The 16,605-nt window shown below is 29.0% G+C and overlaps 1 long non-coding RNA gene across 2 annotated transcripts; it reads left to right on the top strand.

Moving 5' to 3' along the window:
• The first annotated feature begins 8,862 nt into the window (after positions 1-8,862).
• On the top strand, positions 8,863-16,605 carry LOC147816363 (uncharacterized). 2 transcript variants are annotated; one of them, XR_015433085.1, is made up of 3 exons: positions 8,863-9,391; positions 10,391-10,695; positions 16,382-16,605. It is a non-coding gene; the product is annotated as an uncharacterized LOC147816363 (long non-coding RNA). The 2 variants fall into 2 exon arrangements; XR_015433086.1 differs by having other exon boundaries at positions 9,201-9,391; positions 10,391-10,699.

The raw sequence follows: 16,605 nt of genomic DNA, 5'->3' as shown, positions 1-16,605 counted from the left end.
AACTTTTACACCCAAGGCTACTATCTAGCCAATCTATCGATTTATCTTTATATATTTCTCTTAGTCTTCTCCCATAAACTCAGATATTTCTCTATCTATTGGTAACATTATAGTTATTATGCATTTTGTTACGTTGTCTTAAGTAATAAAGTAATTACTGTTAAAAAATAGTTATTCGTTACTTATTTAGGTACAGTCAGACCTCTACTTAAAGAAGTCTCAAAATCCCGATAATAAGTTCGTTATATGGAAAATTCGTTAAGTAGAAAATTACCTTTTGAAATATTTAAACAACGCAAACCAGGTTTTATATTCATAAACACTAGACATAATTAAAATAGCAATGGATACAACTTTATCTTGTGAACTGGTATCTACTATTAATTTTACAAATCTTTACCATAAAAGAAATCTGCATGGAAAGCAAGAATTGAGAGAAACATTATCCAGTACATGCTACATACATTTTCAATTGAAAAAAGCTAATTTTATGTATAAAATTATAATTGCATTTATTATAAAAGTGATTTTAAACATGCATTACCACGTGCGTTCTTGAATTTAATTGCTACTGATAAATTCCTTCAATTTTGTCCCGTTTTCGTTTGAAATGCAAACAAATAGAGAAAAGGATTTTACTGTTTTCTGTAAAAGTTAAGTGGCTTCAAAAGTCAATTCAAGGTCATTTCCCCCCCAATAAAATGCGCTAACAAGCTTGAAATGTTCCGAAATATTTCGCGCAATAGGGAAAGTGGATCTTAAAGAAAAGTTCGATAAATAGAAAATTCACTTCGTTATTTGGAAGTTATTTTACGAAGAAATTTCAAAAATGTTCTTGGTTCCTGGGGAAAAAAAATCGCAAAATGGAGAATTTCGCAAAATGGAAATGGAGTAAAGGTACTGGATTAAAAGTATTCGTTTTGGAGAAAAGTTAAAAACCATATCCATATTATTATTAACGCCAATTCGTAAATAATTTTCGTAATATGAATTAATTGAAAAAAATTAAGCTATGCATTAAAAAGTAAATGTAAAGGAGAAAAATACATATTGATTTTGGCTAGCCGTTGGAAATCGTCATATTATTATTGAGGTAATGCTTAATTCGTTTTGATAATACGTATTAATTGAAATAAAAAAAAAAGCTATGCACTAAAAAGCAAAGTTTTTGTAGAAAAGATGCTTATTCATGTAAGGAAACCGTATAAAAATGCCGTATTATTATTATTGACAAGTTATGGGCGAAAGATACTTATTCTTTTTGGGAAACAGTACAAACAAAAAACCCCCTATTATTATTGACATCAGTACTTAATTTATTTTAGTAATATGCAATAATTGAAATAAAAAGAAAAACTACGTATTAAAAGGTAAAGTTAATGGAGAAAAAGTATTTATTCCAGATGTGTTACGTAATCGGAAGGGAGGAAAAGCTATGATAGTAAAAATATCATATTGTTACTTAATCGGAAGGGAGGAAAAACTATGGTAGTCAAAACATCATATTTTTTCCTTTCGTTAGGAAAATGAAAGCAGTCTTCCTCTGCATAAAAACAGTTAAGACATACATTATCAACAACTAGACTAGTATTCGTGTGTATCTGGGCTCCTGGGGCCGCGAAGCAACCTTTTACCTATTAATCTTGAAGTTGCAGTATCATGGAGGTGGAGTCAGTAAAATAAAAAATACATTTAAGGAAAAAGAAAAAAAAAGGATGGGTAGTAGTTACATTAATGAAATGGCATGACTTGTACTATCAGACTAAATAAAAAATTCTCAAGAAACTGAAGCTGCAAGCTATTACTTGATTAAGCACTTCATTCACTTCAAATATATGCAAATAGGAAATAACAGTTGATATATTTCAAACATTTAAAAATATTCATGTTTGGTAAGTCTTGAAAATTGCTGACTGTTTTTAGCGCTTGACTTATGTCGACTGTTATTTCCTATTTGCATATTTTTGAAGCGAATGAAATTTATAATCAAGTTATGTCAAAGATGATTGTTCAAAACTGACAGAGTAGTTCCATAAATAGCATTGCATGACCAAAATATCAAACTATTTAGAATATTTGCATAAATTATTAAGTATATTTGCAGAAATAATGCACATTGAATAGTATAATAACAAGCATATTAAGTTGAAGGAGTAGGGTGAGAGTAATCTATATTTATAATATAATTCACATCCAAGGAATGAATATTTACAGTACAGTTTACATTGAATTACATTTACATTGAAATCGCACATTGGGTGATGTAATATGATAAACAGAGTAAATTGTAGGAGTAAAAGAAATATTTACAAATTATACATTGAGGTGATTAGCACATAATGTATTAAAATATTAATTTACAAATAAATATATAGAATAAAATTAAAAAGCTATATTTCTCAAAAAAAAAAAAGATTATTTTTCTCGAAAGTTAAATGCCCCGGAGAAAATTACTTGATAGTGCTAAATTTTGACTACCATGAGTTGGCCGCGAGCAATAACACCATTCCTAAAGATACTAAATACTGTTAATTAATATTCTAATGGAAGAGAGGGCAGCGAAGAATAATAAATAAATGAACAATTAGAACTATTTTTGCTTTTTCATTTGTATCGGTATATGCTTTTAAGTTTGGTGCATGATATCGCAATATTGCAAAGAAACTCCGGAAAAAATGGCTCCGTGATCGATAAAATGTTTAAAAAAAATGGTAGAGAACTACAAACTAATATTTGCAGATTTGCTGTTAATTTTGGCAACTTTTTAAAAGACAACTCAACATGACCTAACTTAAGAGACTCAACATAACCTAACTGTAACAAAGTGGCGTACACATAAGTCTTTGAATTATTTATGAGAAGTGGTGAGTAAAACCCCTACAAGTTAAATTGACTTAACCAAGAATCATATATTAAAAGACAACCTCTCGAAAATATTTATTCCTTGTCCGAAGCAAGTTGGTATCTCTGAAATTGTTCCTTACTGATTTATTAACTATTTTTTTTTATTCACTCCATTCGAAGAACGGGTATTCAGCTAATTGTCTATAAATAAGTAAGGGTTTACACTGTGGACCCCCATTTCTGCATCTTGAAGTTTATTTTTCGAATATTTCAGTTCTAGTTTTTCATAGTGAGTTTTTGAAACATTTGCCTTAAGATTAACACTTGACCCGTATATGTAATTCTGAAACTAAGGCTGCATTGTCTTACCGGCTTCATTTCTCGAATTTGTCGCATAAACAACTAAAATTACACTTTTGGATTTTTTTTTTCATTGCACATGGATTGGATTTTTTTTTCATGCAAAAGCTGCACCCCCTTTGATTTGCATGATTTGCTATTGTGAGAGATTTTAGTTTCTTTAAGGTAACTATAACTACATGAGTAATGCCATATTTTTTCAAACCACATTTCAGATTAATCAATGAGGAGTCGCAAAGCGGCGAGTTCATGAGACAGAACCAAGCACTCAGAGTAATGCTGTTGGAGACAGCACGATTAACGAGTTATTGCGAAGTGAAATTTTGTGTCTTCGGACTATAGAAGACAGCCAAAATATTTATATTTTATGTTATAATTGTTAATGTTGTTGTACTTCTCGATCTAGCCTTTGATAGATTTGATCCATGAGTCCGTGTATCTCATCGAAATGAATCATGCTTCACATTTTATACTCTTTTTAAAAAATAAATAAGCATTGCGACAGTAAACACCAAGATATTTTTCTCAATTTTTCCTATTCTTCACTCAATCTTAAAACGTTAAGAAGCAATTAAAGACATCAAAATTGCTCAATTCATAAAAATCACTTTATTGTAAGTTGTAAATACGGATCATTGTGTATTAAAAAAGTAAAAGTTCAATATAATCAAGTTCACAATAAATGCATTTTAAGGAGAGGTGTCCTGTCCATTTTTGCTACATTAAAATGTTTATAGTTTCTAAGACAAAGGAAAGTATGGATTTTAAAAGAAAAATATTTTTCGTAATGTGCCGTGTTTGAATCAGCTCATTATTATCAGTTAGAAATTTTATGTTTTTAACTTCAGTGGCTGTATTAAAATTCTTATTAAAAGAGAAAAAAATTATTTAAGATAATTTTTATTCACTTTGTAGGGAACTGACATAAATTTTTAAGAGTAAAAGTCTACACCTTAAGTTGTAGTCTCACTCTTATGAAAATAGTTTTGTAATGATTTCTTAAAAGCTGACATATGTTAAAAACATTATATATTTGGTTAACTTTGCAAAATTCATTTGATTTTCAAGGTTGAAATTTACATAGAAAATTTATAGCCAGTAAATCAATCTATAGAACTTTATTTTCTCTGTCTTTAGTTCGACAATTTTTCTTACTTGCTTTCACGATCATTTTTCTTTTAGATGTCGTTTAAAATAATTTTGATACTTAATTAAACAAATTCTGATCATAATTCTAAAGACCACAGAAATTAATTCCATTTTCAAGTCTGAATTTTTTTTCTTCATGGAAACAAGATCCAGTGAATAGAATCGAATATTTTTAATTATCTCACATGAAATGTTTTTTAAGGAATCTCTTTTCTTCAGAGCAAAAGGAGAAAGGAGTCACTTTTCTTTCTTTCGTTAAAAAAAGACAACAAGCAACAAATTAAAAAAAAATTAAAAAAAATGCAACAAGATAAGAAAACAAGACAACAACAAATTTTTTCTTTTTTTCATTCTTTTAAGGAATCTCTTTTCTTTTTTTCGTGAAAACAAGATTGAATGAATAGAGTCGAATATTTTTAATCTCATATAAAATATTTTTTAAGGAATATCTTCTTCTCAGCTCAGTGTAACCTCATTTTTGAAGCGCTACTCTACATACATATTTTTTATAATTTAAATTATTTAAAAATTTTATTAAACAAGGATTTTTTTTAGATCAAATAAATCTTGCTTTGAATAAATTTTTCAAAAATAAAATTTTAAAAATGGAAGATTGGAATAAAATTGCTCATTTCCGATCAATTTGCTTAAAAAAATACATTTCCCCCCAATAATATTGTATAATATGATTCTCCAATGATATTAGTTATATGCTAAATTAAATGAGAACGAAAAGTGTTTTCTAAAAATATGTAGACTGTAATATATTAAATTATATTAGAGCTATAGAACTATAATAGTTCAGTTCAATTTGAGAGAAAATATAGTTCAGTCAAATGTAACAGTGATTAATTCTACTCCATATTGAAGTTCTAGCAGTTTTGCAAGGTACGAAACGAACTTTTAACGAAAACAAACTTAGTGAAGTATGGTAAACTAACCAGTGAAGGAACACTTAAGCTTCGCTTGCCTCGTAAAAAATCATATTAATTTCAAAATTCGTAATTTTAGTTAAATGACACTATCAACATATTTGTTACTAATTGCAAATTATGTAAAAAAATTGTAGAGAACTTACGTAATATTGTTTAAAAGTTTTGGAGGTTCAAATAACAAGTAGTAAAAAGACCCAGTGAAGGAACAGCTCGTACCAGTGAAGGAACACAAAATTGCCCAGTAAAGGAACACTTAATTTTGGTTATATTTTAATGCTCTTTATGAATTCATTAGCCATACAAATATATAAAAACAAGACTATTTATGAAATTATAACATACAAGTACTTGTAAAATGCTAACTTAATTCCGTAATCATGAACTAGAAATTAAAGTGATGTTAAATACAAAATAAATTTTAAAAAATCATTCTTTCTTATAATTTGACAGTCAAATCTGAATCATTGTGTCATCCGATGCTGTTTATTATCATTATTATTTTATCACCTTTTTGTTTACTCTTTTTCCTCTTATTTCTTGAAGCTTTTTTTCTTTTTCAAGTATTTTTTCTTTCTTTTTCTTCTCCATATTCTTTTGTTTTAACTTTTTTTTAGATCTTTCAGCCTCTTGAACTTTTTGCCATTTCTCTGAAGTTAGTGCAAAAGGTAACTTATTCATTTTTCTTCATATTTGACCTTTCTTTTTATCATCAATATTTGGCCAATGTAAATGGTTCTTCCAAACTTCTGATTTTTCAGCAACATTTCTACAATTCCTTTCTCGAAAATAAACGGGGAAAGGTGTCTTGAAGTTTGAGGAAAATCCATCTCTTGTTGACTTGTATCTAGAGGATCTTTAGAAGTACCGATTTTACTTATAGAATCATTTCTTTTTTTCAACTAAGAGAGGATCAGCATGAGGACTCATTTCAAATTCGATATCTAAGATGCATTCATTATCAATACTAACTTCAGTTCCTAAGTTTGACTTAACCAAGTGGTCTTCTTTTAATACGTACTTCTTCCATATTGAAAAAAGTACAGGCTCTTGGACATTTTCGATATTAGACTATTCAGTCAATGCTGCGTTAAAAATTTGCAACATATCTTGAGGGATTTCCCTCTCAAGCTTCTGAAGGAATTGGGTATCGTTTCTGTTTAACTCTGTTTTTTGTTGAGGAGCTTGCTTCTAAAATCTAACATAGTAAAGTAGTTTTTATAAATTATATAATCACGTTGCTATCCCATAATGATAACTTATTATCAGTTCCTGGTGCAAAAGCCAGCGAAAAAATGTTCTATTCAAATTTTTATGATTATATTTAATTAGTTTTCGATTTGTAAACATAGTTTATTAAGTTGCCTAACATTTGATATAACTACACACCCCATTAATAAATATAAATTATAATTCTTTCATAAATTAAGCGATTAAATTAAATTTTGAACTGAAATTATTTCAGGAATTATTCATACAATTTTTAACAAAATTTCGGTTGTCCTCTATATAGCAGAAGTACTTACCCTAGAGTCATGTAAAATCATATTTCACACATTAATGTTCATTCACTGGAAGTATTCCCAGTGAAGGAACATGCCTGTTTCTTCACTGGTTAGAAGTAGTTTTTTTGTCTTTGATATAGAATTTTAATGTAAAATATGACTAAAAGTACAAGAAAATTAAAAAATTTATTTTATTTTCATTAACTGGGAAAAGAACCTAGTAAAGAAACACTTGTTCCTTCACTGGTTTTTCATCGTTTGGTGATCCAGTGAATAAACACCCCCTTATCTCAATACTTGATTATGCTATGGTGCTTTAAAAAAAATAAAACGTAACTTCAATAACTATATTTTGAATTCTCTTATTCACAGTGAGAAAAATAAGACTATTACATGCAATTAATTCCACTTCAAACATATAAATACAAACACTCACCTTATAATTTTTTCAACGAAACAAGGTGTTGCAGAGATAATAACAAATTCAAAAATTTTTCCAGAGAAGTCTATTTGACGTGGTAATTCAAAACATTGCTAGATGACTTCCTATTGTTTGGCAGTAAGCTATTATTACCAATTATTCTAAAGAAAAACGTTCAAATTCTTATTTTTAATCAATATATATGAAATGTTCCTTCACTGGGTAGTGTTCCTTCACTGGTTGGTTTACCCTAGTTTTGCGTAATAAAATCACTTAAATTATGTTGCTGCAATATATTTTAGAAGTAGAAATTTTTAATTATAATTTTAGCACAGTTTGAGATAAAAATATGATTAAAAAGATTTTTTCTATACTTTTAGATTACATGAATCTAACACACACACTGTTGAGATTGGACCAAAATATCTATATCTGTTTCATTAAATGGTGGGAGGCATTGAAGCATATTATCGGGTAAATTATCCAGTTGTTACAAAAATTTGCGTGATTACAATTTTCTTATTGAACTTCAAAACAAGATGTTGCATTTTATCTTGAACAAAAACTTTGTTCGATTTAACACCTTTAGGATTACAACAACTTGGAATGATATTGTGGTTCGATGTACCAATTATGGTTTATTAAACAATTTTTTTAAGTATATTTAAATTAGAAAGAAAAGGAAAACGCTTGTATAAAATTAAAAAATTAAAACAAATTAAGCAAAATAAGTTTTTTAAGTAGACTAATGTAACAAAATAATTTCCGTTTAGCCACAACTAAAACGGAATACACGGGGCTGAACTTTGAAAACACAGGGTAAGTACTGAGAGAATTTTAAGTTAAATAAATATAATTTACATTTTTTTTTGAAATTTTCAAACTTTAAAAACTCTTGCAAAATTTTGCGAAATAAATCTTTGAAAATAAATAATCCCTTTCTTCATAAGTATTGAATCATTTAACACGAAATTTATCCATCGAATTGATATCAAATCAGATTTTTGGGTTGTATCCAGGGAACTAAATTTTTATACAATCGGTTTTGACTTCTATAATACCATATCCAATTTGTTTGAATAGAATCATTAGAAACATTTCTCTGGCATAGTAAAAAGTACACCTTTATTGCAATTTTTATATTATCTAAATTTTAACTTCTTTTAAGTTTAAAAATCAATTTTAAAGCATTCTATTTTGAAAACTTCCACCTCAAATAGTGGCCTTTGCAATAGTTTTAATTGCTCATTGAGCAATAGCGTCTTTTTTTAAAAAAATAACGGAGATAATGTTTACGAATTATATGATTTTCAAGGGCAAAATTTAGTTAACAAATTTATGACCAGTAAATCAAACTATGTAAAAACAAATGCGAACAAAAAAATTCTTTTTTTTTTAAATGTCTCCTTTTATCTTAAGTCCTTCCATTTTTTTCGTTACCTTTTACGTTTATCTTTTTTTCGGTTGTCATTTTTAATCATTCTAATCCCTCATTGGGTATATTTCAAATACAAATTATGAAATACTCAACTAATTGTACTTTCTCGTTCGTATTTTCAACAAACACAAGGTCGAATCAACATGCTTTTCTACAATTAAAGAAACTAAACACGCGCTCCTAATCAAAAGGGTAGAAAAAATATCCATTGTCCCTTCACTGAAACGTCCTTCTCAGAATCGAACGTCCCATATTCGAAATAGTTCACACAGGCGTGGAGATAAAAGAGAGTTAAATAAATATCATCGTCCAAGATTCACATAAAGATTATTCTCTCGATAATAGAAAGGAATATTCAACCAGTTTTGGAGAACTGGCGCAGAATTTTAAATCGAATTATCCATTATTTAAAATATCTAACGTTCCACCTCAATTTCAACGACGGCTGACACGTGAAAGATGAGTTTTTTTTGTTGACTCCTAAATTCTGACATTTTAAAAAAAAGTTTTGAATTGGATAAAACATGACATTTAGGATAAGCAGAAAATTCCATTCTCAATGTCCTTTTGTGGAAGCATGATAAGATTCGAACGTAATTTCCCAACGTGAAAACGATAACTATATAAGAGTCGTCTGATTTGGTTAAACTTATATTTCTGTTAGCAATACAGAGTGTGAATTTCCTTTTAGTTTTTGCCTTTTGTAGCTTCAAGCTCAGTCCTATCAATCATGAGAACTTTGGTAAGTTAAGGTCTTCATGATGTTTCACAGTTATATACGACAAGATATACGATGAGTTATAAATTGTTTAAAAAGTAATAGTTCGTAATTTGTATGAAATGGGAAAATGAAACTGTAAATTAGAGAAGTTAAGTACAAATTTAGAAAAAAAAATAAGAATGCGATTTTTTTATTCATCAATTTCTGTATCAGTATAAAATTTGACGTACCAATATATTATGGAATTTTTTTAATGTTACCTTTTCTAATCTTAGATATAACTAATTTTAATCTTTAACTATGTGTTACAAAACTTCCAAACGTTGAAAAATGAACTTGTGAAAAAGAGAAAAAGAATACAAATTTCATTAGAAAGGATTTCCTAAAAAATAAATTTTTTTCATATTTATATTTTTGCTTAGGATAAAGTTTGATAGAGATATTATTGATTCTTTCTATTATTATCCTTTTAGTTTAGAGTGGTTTATAGCAGTAATTTTGATAAAAAAAAAAGAAAAAAATAGGGACAAAAAATGGTTAGTAATAATATAAAAATAATAGAGATTATACTTATATATAAATATGAAAAATTACATACTCAAAACAGGCTTGAATTGGAAAATAGTCTAGAATACGAATTTTAAGAAAATCACAGTTGCTAACAATTATTTAAATGCATTTCTTCAAATAAAATGTTTATTTTTATGAAAAGGAAAAGAAAAAAAGCATGCTTTTTCTATAAGTCACACGTCTTTTAAAAAGGTATTTAAATACCCATTACTTTATGTAGAATTATGCATTTTCAGGAATATATTCTTAGTTCAAAATATTTCAATTTTTAAGTAGCATTGTATTTAGAAATAATTTTAAAAAAACTGTTATGAATCAAATAAATTTTACATAACGAATTTTTTTGAATGTCGCCAACATTACCTTTCAAATTATAGTTTAATTTTATAATTCGTTTAATTAAAATAAATTAATATTAGTACCTAATATGCGTAATCTATTTTTGTACAGGCCGCTGTTTCCTTTTTCTGCATCTTTGCATGCGCCTTGGCTCTCAACTATTACGACTACAGTCCATCCATAGTTGCCGCAAGTAGTCCTCTTACTTACGCCATCAACGAGCCTGTTTCCTACGTGAGAAGATATGCCGCCCCTGCTGTCTCCTACGTAGCCCAACCAGCTCCTATTACCACCACCTACGTCCAAAAAGCAGCCGCCCCCATTGCCTACACTTATGGAAATCCTTACTCCTATGGATATGGAGGTTACGGATATCCCTATGGTTACTACAAAAAGTAGAAGAACAGAATATTTCAGTAAGTAAGTTCCGAAATTTTAATAAGAATTGCAGTAATAATGCCAATTAATTTGCGTATTTATGGTTTTCGAATTCATTTATTTAGAATTCATTCATTCATTTATGGTATCCGAACCATATTTGAATTTATTCGAAAATTTTTTCGAATTTGAATTTGTTGCATAGGATATTGATAATTAATAGTTCTTTGTACCACAGATTATTTGTCCATCGATACTTTATTTTCCTAATTTAATATATAAATGGAGATTCGCATTGAATACAGGGTGTTTTGTAATAGTTTCCCTTGATATAGATTTTCTGACGCCTTACCAAATTAAAAAAAAAATAATGCTCATTCGGTGGCTAAAATTGATATTTAAGCCGAGAAAGGAAAAACACAAATCAAAATTAGTTCAGTGAAACTTGGAAGTGTTTCTAATGTTCTTCTCAGTTGCTTTCGATTATCAAACAGGTTTGGATTCTAATTTCTTTGCAGTTTCACCTTCTTCACTAGAGCATTGTAAGAAAGTCTGCATTAGATTCTGGTAAAAAGTACAGTCATTCAGAATGCCGATACCTTTTACCGTAAAATTTAATTTTACTGGAACAAGTTACGAAACAAAAAGTCTGACGCACCGTAATTTTTACAGTAATTACCGAAAAATCACTGAATCACACTAATAAAATAAATTTTGCTGTAAAATTACGGTATAATATTTTACGGAAAAAATGAATTTTACAGTAAAATGGATTTTTTGGATGATGCACCCAAAGTGTCAGTACTTTATACTGTAATCTGGTAGGGAAATTTTTACAATGAGGTTCCTAATATTTTGATGGCATATTTGTGTTTCCCCCGTATTTGAATATTATTTTTGTCTCATCAATGAGAGTGTATTGACGACGGGCTTAAAAACACATATTAAAGACGGTCTTAACGGAACACCCTGTAATTAAAACATCTTTAGATTTTTCTATTTTTTAACTTATAAAGTTCTAGGGTAGCTATTTCTTTTTCAAAAGAATATTGCGTGGCAAAATATACAAAATCCTTAAAATATATAATATTTTAATTAATTATAACTTTTGGTTTTATTTTATCTATTTATTTATTTATATTGCCTGAGCTAAGCGACTTCTTCAGGATGCGACTACACATAGCTTGTTTTTTTGCAATATGAAAAACAGTTTAAAAATTTTCGGTTAATAACTTAATTACTGTAGAAAAAAAAGTTGACGATCTTCAAAAATAAAAATATTTTTCCCATAAAACATACAAAAACAAAGATTTTCAGTTTTTTGAATTTTTTCGTTTGTAAGTTAAAATTTTATTTCCGTATGATCTCAATAAAGCTATATTATAACAATAGAAGCCCACTCTTTTTTTGTGTAAAAGATCAATAGCATGTTTAACAGCAGTTGATGATGTGCTTTCTAACCATAAACTGCTATTAACAGCTATTTTGTACATCACTAGTTGGTGGTTTAAACCAGAACTGTACATTCCAAGTGATATCATGGGCCACTTTATGACGTTAGACAGGTCACACTTTGAGAAAAAGTATATTAAAAACTAACAGAATATGGTAAAATTTATTGTGTATCTATGGGAACACCAATAAGTACGGTATTTATTACCGAAGCGCTTTGTGTAATGGCTTTGTTAAAATTAACAACAAAATATAGTTTTATAATGTATGATCAAATTTCGTCATGAAATTTCACAGCATGGCATAAAAACCATTTATTCGGTTAATTACTTCTTATTTTGATATTTTTTGCTAAATGTGTATTAGTAAGAACTATAATTTCAAAACCAGAATTATGCATATTGTAAACTGTTACCATATGAAAGAAAAAATTACTAAATGAATGGTTTAAATACAGTATATTTTTGTTTCATTAACCAGAATCATGTTTCCTCCCCAGAAATTACCATGTGGTGATTTTACCATAATTTTTTTCTTCCTGAATAATAGGTAAACAAATGTTTAAAAAGTATAATAAAATGTAAGGAAGCTTTATTGGTATACTAAGTTTCAAATATAAGGAACTTTCGCATCCAAGGTTAATGGTATTAATTTAAATTATCCTTTCTTTCACTTAATTTATGCAAATATGTATTTATGTTTCACGTAACATATTTTCGCTGGTTTATTTTAATTGGCATTTATTAATGATGTACGCGATAAACTCTTAGTAAATTTCATTTTTGGAATAAAATGTCACCCAAACATCTGAATCTTAAAACAATTACAAATTGTTGTTCAAAATATCTTAAGTTGGAATGTCTTCCTGATTTGAAAAAATTTTTTCGGTGCTCATTGTTGCCAGTTAATTGTTAAATTGCTGTTTATTATGCACCGTCACTTAATTCAATAATGATGAACATTTTTTAGGAGAACTCCTTACATCAATATGAATTGGGCACGAAAATAATGAAATATTTTATCACATTTTGCGAATTAATAAAAACGATTTTTAAATCATTAAATAAGTTAGTCAATTTCCTAAGCATATTTCAAGGTTTTCATTGGTTTGCTTTTTGGGGAATTTGTTTAACAATGGAAATTGTTAGGCATTATTAATTATTAGTCGATACTTAAATAGCAGGAATTTATTTAATTTAGAGATTAATTTTTTGTACACGTGCTGCGAAAAACATAAATTTCAATGGAAATATAAAATCATCCTTCGCACTGCATAATCTAACATAACAGGCCATATGCGGCAGAAAAGCATTAGAAATTATTGTTTGCTTATTAAATCAGTTTTAAAGTGTAATCTTCATATTAAAATACTTAATTACTATTCAATGAAATATTCTATATGTAAAAATCTGAGAATAAAATATCAAATCTTAAATAATGCAAATGCTCATGTAGTTGTTCATTGCACCTTTTCCATGGCTCGCTTAATTAATCAAAATTTTATTTTCATCGATTTTTATTAATGGCTTCAATAAGTTAAAAAGATTTCAATTTTTAACTTGCTAAAAATATTATATTCTAGTTTTTAGTATTTAAAATCAAACAGTTTTTCTTTCTTCATATAACTCACTAAAGTATCAGGCATTGTATATACATTATGTAAGTATTGTGAATACATTTTGAGAGAAATCGTGTTTATTAAACTTGTACTTTGATGATATGTATAAATTCAAGCAATAATTTCATACAGCAAAGTATTTTTGTTTTTAATATAGTATTTTGATACTTTTTTTATTTTTATACTTTTTTGTTTTTATACTTTTTTGTTTTTATACTTTTTTGTTTTTATACTTTTTATTTTTATTGATTACTAGGTATTGTGTACACAATATCAATATTTTTTTTATTAATAAACAACATGGTATCATTCAGAAAACAACCTAAAAGTAGTTTTCTTATGTAATTTTTTCATGCATATTTAATTTTAAACCCTTAAACTTACCGACTAAACACGTTTGTTATTGACTGGGTGTGAACACACCATGTTTGATGATTTCATTTCTCATGTCAAGAACTAGTGGACGGAATCTCCAAATTTCTACAGAAAACTTGCTCTATAAGCGTTAAACTTCTAAAATGGAAAATAATGATATTTTTGTATATTTATGTAACGTATGAAGTTTTTAATGAAGTAATAGTTTTCTATCGTTAGGCACTGAGAAATATTGAGGCAATCATCCCTCTGTGAATAATTTTGTGTTTCCCTAAAATAATTCAACTTTCCATTCAAATAGTGCAGAAAAATATAAAAAAAATTCTAAACATTTATGGTACATCTTAATTCGAATTCTAATGTGGCGCTTATTGATTACATTGGAGACATATATTTTTTGTTTTCTGTTGCATTAAATACTTTAACGGATCTTGGATATTTCCACGCCCCTGATTTGAAATCTGCAATAAGTATTCTCTCTCCACACTACAGTTTTTTTAAATGACATTTTTAGTCCATTTTTTGTGGAATTGTTTGGAAACTTTGTATAGTTTGTCAACGGTAAGAACTCCCCCCCCCCCACCACAAAATTCTGAAGTCGTCTGCTGCTGTGGAAACAAGAATAACGCATTTCAGGGAGGGTAGCTTCGCTTCACTCTAGGGCTAACACAATAGACCGAAGTAAAAGATTCCCTTTCGCTCGACGATCCGAGCCAAAACCTGTCCTAAACAATGACCTCACACCCCTATTTGAAACAGTTATACCTCGTTACCATAGTCACCGCCACGGTACCAGTCGAATGGCTAGGGGAGTTCTTAATTTTGACAAACTATATATGATAGAGGGTCTGATGAACGTTGCGACAATCTTCTAAGGGAGTTAGGGCACATCTTCAGGATTGAAACTGCATGGGAATCCATGCCAGGAAATTTCTACAGACGGCGCTTCTCCTTTTGTGAACTGTTTCTTCTTGGGCTTTTGAACGGGGTATCCCCTAAAGACGTATGACAGCATTTCCAGTCATGGGTTCCAGTGAAATTTTAATCCTGATGATATGCTATAACTCCCCTAGAACTTTGTTGCAACATTTAGGCGTCATCCAGTTATATATAACGTTTTTAAATTTGTACATCACGACAAAAAATTGACTAAAAAGTGTTGCTTTAGGAGCAAAACTAATTTCAAATTTGAAATCTTCACATCCGAAGTAGATCAAGTATTTGTATAACTGCAAAAAAAAGAAAACTTGTTACCCAGTGTTAATTTTTGTTTACCCAATGCAAACATTCATTTTGAGTTTCTAAAGTTTCATACGTTTTCACAAATTCTTCTTCTTCTTCTTCATAAGCGCAACAGCCTTTCACAGGCCAAGGCTGACTCGCAGATTTTCCTCCATCTGGCCCTGTCCGGTGCGACGGCCCGCCAGCGGTTGACTCCCAATAGCTTGAGGTCCTTTTCAACGTCGTCTATCCAACTTGTAGGTGGTCGTCCCCTACGTCTCGTCCCTTCAATTGTGGAAAAAGTCACTTTTTTGGCAGGGACGGCATCAGAATTTCTGAAGAGGTGGCCCAGCCACCTAATGCGTGATGCTTTAATAGTTCTCACAATGTCGGTCCCACTGAATTTGTCATATTTTTTGTAAATTTCGTGGTTGTAAGGAATTCTCCTTACGTTATTCTCTTGAAGAGATCCAAAGATTTTCCTCAAAATTTTTCTTTCAAAAATTAGCAGTTTTTCCTCCTCTGTTTTGTTTAGGGTCCAGCACTCACTTCCATACGTAACTATAGGCCTGATTAAAGTTTTGTAGATGTTTAACTTTGTCTTCACACTGATGAACTTGTTTTCACAAATTAAAAAGCGTAAAAAAGTATTATGAATTCAGCAAGTTAGAGTTTCTAGAATGACAGTGCTTTTCATAAAATTGAAAAGTATTTAAAATGTGCTTAATTATTTGCTTATTATTGAAACAATTTCTTATTCGTGACTATCACAACTACGTACAGAGAAAATATAGGGAAATAAAACTGTCCTATGTACCTATTTAAAGAATATATTAACAGTTGACGTGAAAAGAATTAAAATCATTGTTTTCAATGATTAGTTATCACTTTTTAGTTGACCACTTAACCGTGGGGATACAAAGATTCTTGTCGAATAAAACATTTGTACTGGAAATTTATCTCATTACAAATGTAAAATTTTTTTGTGTAAAATGTTTTTACGTTTCAAAAAGTTTGATTAATTTGACTTTATTAAATTTTTTTGTTTTATTTTTCAGGTTCTGTTGTCTTGGAGAGGAAATTTCTTTAACTAAGCACTCAGTTTATGAACACTCAGAGACACCTTGGCACAACACTTAAAAGACTTAATAAGAAATTCTAAAGTTTTGTCAAGAGTTTAAAGAGTCTATCGACAACATTTCTTCTCTAACTAACCTTTGTTTAAAAAAAATCTGTTAAGCCTTGTTTTACTTTAAAATAAAATCTCTTTTTGTTTTGTTAA

Source organism: Parasteatoda tepidariorum, chromosome 1 (genome assembly GCF_982258835.1).
Source record: "Parasteatoda tepidariorum strain Cologne lab strain chromosome 1, Ptep-v5.0, whole genome shotgun sequence".
In the NCBI taxonomy this organism is placed as follows: domain Eukaryota; kingdom Metazoa; phylum Arthropoda; class Arachnida; order Araneae; family Theridiidae; genus Parasteatoda; species Parasteatoda tepidariorum.
This window is presented reverse-complemented; position numbering and strand designations above follow the sequence as displayed.